Raw genomic sequence first — 6,019 nt, 5'->3', positions numbered from 1 at the left:
TGATGAAAAGTCACATCTGCAAAATAAGACTACACCAAAAGACCCTGATTACAAAACACTGGATTTATTTGGCCATAAATCATATTAGTTAGCTACTTTGCACTTTAGGATTGCAAATTATCAGGCCCTCATGGCCAGATATGATTATTTGAACTATGAGAAATTTGCAGCATTCAGGGCAAACTACCTCCAGATGCAAGGGAAAGAAGGTAAATGAAGGACAGTTGATTGCCAGAACCATCCTTCAGGCTGCTTTGGATGCAGCAGACACCACTTCACAATTGATGGCCACCGCAGTCATGATGAGAAGGGCATCTTGGCTGTAGGGGTCTGGCTACTGTCAGGAGGTTCAGTCTACAGCAGAGGATTTGTCTTTTCAGGGATCAGAGTTGTTCATCTCTGAGACAGATGGTGCCCATCATACATTGAAAGCTTCTCGAGTGACTCCTAGCTCTCTCAGGTTCTATAAACCTGCCCCTAAAAGAAAAAAAAATCAGGCAGAAATTGTATGCCCCACAGAGCTCAGTTCCAGCTCCCTTCTCTCACCAAAGATTGACTGAGCCTTCCAGTGGCAGCATTAGCATAAGAGAAGACAGGGTACCTCTGAAGCTTACATATCACAGTCTGCATTGGAGCCAAAACATTCATTTTGATAGGACTGTCAAGACATGCACCCAGGGCCGGCTCCAGGCACCAGCCCACCAAGCTTGTGCTTGGGGCGGCACCTGGAGGGGGGCGGCGCGGCGCTCCGGCCGCCGGGGAGAGCTGGGCCACGGCTGGGCTCGCCGCCTTCCCCCCGGCGCTCTCGCCGCCCTGCCCCCTGCGCTCTGGCCGCCGGGGGGAGAGCGGAGCCCCCGCCGGGGCTCGCCGCCCTCCTCCCAGGGTCCGGCCGCCCTCCCCCCCGGCGCCCTCCCCCCAGCCGCCAGGGGGAGAGCGGAGCCCCCGCCAGGGCTCGCCGCCCTCCCCTACAGGGCTCCGGCCTCCCCCCCCCTCCACGGGGGGGGAGGGCGGCCGGAGGCTTTTTTGCCTGGGGCGGCAAAAAAGCCAGAGCCGGCCCTGCATGCACCTTACCCCTTTGGATCCAGAGCCACCAACCCTTCCTTTGTGACCATTTGCCCCTTTTCAGGCATGCCTGGTCCTCCATAACTCCAAACCAATGGGTCATGATATTATTACAATAGGATATTCTATCCAGTTTCACAGTGTGCCTATTCCCATCCCACCTTCCCTGGCCCTTTCCAGGCACGCATCTCATGAGGACCTATTACACCAGGAGGTCCTCTCGCTTCTTTCTCTTGGAGTTATAGAAAGGGTACCTTTAAATTACCAGCAAAAGGGTTTTACAGCAAATACTTCCTTATTCCAAAGAGGAAAGAAAGATGATGGCCCATCTGGGACTTAAGAAAGCTCAACAGATTCATATGCAAGTTGAAGTTCAGGATAGTTCCCTCTCTGGATCCAGGGTACTAGTTTGCATCTCTTGATTTCCAAAATGTGTACTTTCATATATGCATAATTCCATAGCACCAGAGGTACCTAAGGTTTGTGGTAGGCCTTCCAGCTATCGACTGCACTGAGGGCTTTTAACAAGGTTGTAACAGTCATTACTGCACATCTAAAAAAATCCTTACGTGAATAACTGTCTAGTTCAAGGAAGGACTCCTCATCAGGTGTCAGATGCCATAGTTATGCCTTTACCTGTTCCAGAACCTGGGTTTGAAAGTGAATGTGTAGAAATTCAGCTTAACTCCCATTCAAAGACTTGAGAGGAGCAGACTTAGGGCTTGTCTACACATGACATTACTGTGTGGCAAGCTAGGGTGTGAATCTGCAGTGCACTAGTTTTGCTGTGCAGTGCAACATCCTGTGTGCACACTGCTGCTGCACAGTAAAAGTCCAGAGGGTGCTCTGGCTTACCACACTTTACAAGTTTCAGAGTGGTAGCCGTGTTAGTCTGTAGCAGCAAATACAACGAGGAGTCCTTGTGGCACCTTGGAGACTATAAAGTTGTTAGTCTCTAAGGTGCCACAAGGATTCTTCATTGTTTTTACACTTTACAAGTGCTTTCTACATCTCACTTTAAAGACTGTTGGACAAAAGAAAAACAAAGAATTGAAAATTTGATCATGCAAGTGAACGTGCTTTCTTGAACCTTCCGTATCTGACAGTGTGGCCTTCCCTTGGAGCATTGTATTGTATCCAGAGTTTTTCTGGCCATTACTTATTTGCTGAGTAACTTGAAATGGAGAACCATTTCCTTCAAGGAAATACTTATATTTCTTTCCTTGGCTCTATTGCAAATGGCTTGAGGTGACTTGTTAACTTTTATATAGTTAGTATTTTTCAGTTTTGGAAACTATAGTTCTGAAGAATTCTTTTTGGGGAGTTGTCCTAAGCCTGGCTTACATCCAGATCTGGTCTGCCTCCAATTAATAGGAGAAATGAGAATATGCATATTGTAAAGATTACCAGAAATGGAGAATTCTAGAAAAAATATTCACAAATAAGACCACATTTTTCTATTGGCCAGAGATATATGTGTATTTTTAAAAAGTTTTTTTTTCCTTTTCAGGACTCCACAGATTCTTTAAAGAGCAACTTTGAATATTATCAGGTATGTATCCTTATTGAGGAGTATAGAACAAGGAAAACGTTGCAAAAAAAGTATTCATGAACATTCATTTAATAAAATCAAATTCACTTTGATGTTGCTCAAAACTACTTAAATTTTCTTTTGTTAAATGTTTATCCAAGCCAATTTTGGTTTGTAAGAAAGTTCATCAAACAAGAAACTGAGGAGCATACTTATGTAAATATGTATTCAAACTAGTGTTCACAATGGAGGTGTTTGGTGGCTTTCTTGAAAGCTCATTGTGGGTTTGGGAGTCATCCAGTCAGGGATAGAGTGGGAAACAAAGCACCAACAAGAAGAAATGTCAGGAGTAGCACCAGAGGAGGAAAACAATATCACTTAAAGAATTAAGATTTATTAAACATGTTTGATAGCGGTAAAGGGATCAGAGTTTGGGGGAGGAAAGAGAAATGGGACAGACAGAGGTAGTGACAAATTAGATAAATACTGATATAAAGGTAGCTTTTTGACCTGGAGCTTGCCTTGCCCCAATAGACTGAGAGCTTTAGGAATGAAATAATGACACAGATGGGAAGTAGGTATGGGTAAAGGTACCCAGAATTGTCTGATGTCCCAAGAAATTCCCTGGACAGATCTAATGAATAACTAGGATGAATAAAGGCAGCTGTGGTCAGAAAAAGAACTATGCAAAAAAATTATTTGGGACTGTGCTTTGCATAAATTCCTTCTGTTTTTCAACAGTGGAAACCTCAAAATGCGGAATGTTCTGGTAAGATAACTACATACAGTTGAATATTGTATCTTAAGGTTGCTAAATTTGGTATTTTATTATTACTCAGTTTATTTAAAAACACTTCTAGCATGTCATAACATATTGGAATAGGCCCCTTTATATAACAAACACAATTTTCAGTTGTGAGTCCTTAAATTAGACCTATTAGCTCTATTTTGGTTCAGGGCCATACAATTCAAATATCCGCATCCTACCACTCTACTTGCTGGTTTAATACTTCTGAATGAACAACAGGCTGACGTGTACAAGAATCCTGCTCTCTGCACCATAAGTGGCCCAGTTTTCTGGATGTGTTAATGGGCCTTAGATTAGCTGTAGGAATGTGCAAAATGAATAATAAATTTACAAAATAGAAGGTGTCTTTCGATCACCAGTCTTTGGCATCCCTTTGGTCTTTAGTCTTTCTTTGTTACTCAAATGAAAATGAAATGAAAATTTCATTTTGGACATAGGCTTCTAATTCTCATGCCTTTGATGTGTGTTTAGGTGGTTTCCTCTGGTGCTAAATAGGCTGATCTGAATCCTGCGATTTGTTTTTCTTTTCTCTGAGAACAGCTTGGATTCCTTGGGCTTGATTCTTCAGCCTACTACATTCATTTTATGCTGGTATAAATCCACTGAAGTCAGTGGAGTAACACTAGGGTAATGGAATGAATCAGGCCCCTTATTATAAAATAACAGCCAATACTAAAATTATCTTACATAAAACGTTGTTTATTAGAGTTAGAATACCAATAAAAAATAAATGACAAATGTTAAGCAGGATAGTGTATGCCTATTCTAAGAATACACAGTCTCCCTTAGGTATGATACTTGTTATAGTTTAGTCCCTTTGATTTAAGCAAGAGCAAACATACATCCTGAAATATGCGTGAAATTATAAAAAATGCCTAAGTCCCATTTTCAAAAGTGACATAAACATTGAGAGTCTAAGTCCTTTTGCCTTTAATGAGGGTGGAAACCAGACTTGAGAAGAACCAAGAATGGAATTGGAAGAAAGAAGCTCCAGACAGCAGTTGTGGACAACACGTTCAGTGTATCTGGAGATGAAGGGGAGAAGAGATGTTGGGTAATAGTATGAGTGGGAGAAAGGGTCAAGTATTTTAAGATGGAGAAGATAAAAGTATGTTTATATAGGGAGGGAAAGGAAACTGATGAGAGTGAGATGTTGAAAAGAGTGAGAGAAGGGGTGACAGCATGAGAGCTGGGCAACAGAGGTTAGAATAATAAAGGTATGGGGTCCTTTGGGCAGAAAGAGAGGTTGGAAAAGGAAGACAGGTAGTGTTTCACAGTCTGTGACGGGGGAGAATGTACTGGGGATAAGGGGGGAAAGGAAGAGAGAGGGAACAGAGACTGGCCATTTTGATGAGTAAGGGAGTCGATCCATAGGTGCAAGTCAAACAAAGAAGTGAGGGCAAGAAGGCAGGAGGCTGAAAGGTGAGCTGGGACATGAGTATGGAAATTAAAGTAACCAAATATGAGAGTAGGGGATTCCAGTGTGAGGAGGAATGAAAGCTAGGAGTTGAAGTCAGTGGGGAAGGTGGATGCAGGGGAGTCAGCTGGTCAATAGACAGCAGCAGTATGGAGAGGGAAAAGTAAAAAGAGTTGGCTGGGTTGTTGTTCAAAAGAAGAGAATGACTGACAAGGGGGACAATAGAGGAGCTAGAATTGACAAGATTGGGACAGGAGAAGTTCAAGGCTCTCACTCTGATCGTTTGAGGATGACTTGGTCTGTCTAAGGTCTTTTCTGTGCAATGGTGATAATGATCTTGCTCCCCTGAATCTTGTACTATGGTTCACATTTTTGTCTTGATTTTTTCATGATAAGCATTGACAAATCTGAATTTTGCCTGGGTAGAAGGACCTTTGGATCCAAATATCAACCAGATTTTAATATCTTGTTTATCAAATATTGTAGTAAACTGATCCTGAGATACCCCACCCTCTCCCTTTTGTAGTGAGCAGGGATCTGGTGCCATTCATGGTAATAGATGGGATCCCATCCATTACTAAACTTCACCAGAGCAAATCCAATACACCATTCCTGATTTAAACTTTTTCTTTTTCTTTTCTCCTCCAGCTTCCCCCCTCAGTAAACAAACAGAGAATTCAGAAAAAAGAGATGGAGAAGAAACAGAAAGAGAGAATGATAAAGGCAAAAAAAATATTCATCAAACTTGCTCATATATTCTTATTTTTTGGTTTACATAATTCTTTTTTCTTCAAGATGTTTGAATAGATTTAATTGTTCTGAAAGTCATGAGCCATAGTGCAGGCAGGCAATTTGCATACTTCTAACATCAATCTCCAGCAACATACCTGAGTCTTAATTTGAAATTTCCATGCTATTCCACTTCTGGACCTCTCTTCCTATAATAATAGAAATAAAGTTATTGTTCTGATAGTATGGGTTGTTGTTTGTATAGCACTACTGCTGTGCCACTGGTGCTTTACAGACATGTACGGACGTAAGGTCCCTGGGATCTTACAACCTAAAATACACAGGTAATGAAATGGAGAGTGACAACAGATCATTGTGGGGAGGGGAATAGACACAACAGTAATGGATGGGAAGGGAATATAGCTGTTGGGAGAGTGTTGTTTTTAAGTAAAGCTCATTGTATAAATTGTCT

This window comes from Terrapene carolina, unplaced genomic scaffold (genome assembly GCF_002925995.2).
Source record: "Terrapene carolina triunguis isolate 2854851 unplaced genomic scaffold, T_m_triunguis-2.0 Scaffold247, whole genome shotgun sequence".
In the NCBI taxonomy this organism is placed as follows: Eukaryota; Metazoa; Chordata; order Testudines; family Emydidae; genus Terrapene; species Terrapene triunguis.
Note: the sequence above shows the minus strand (reverse complement) of the source record.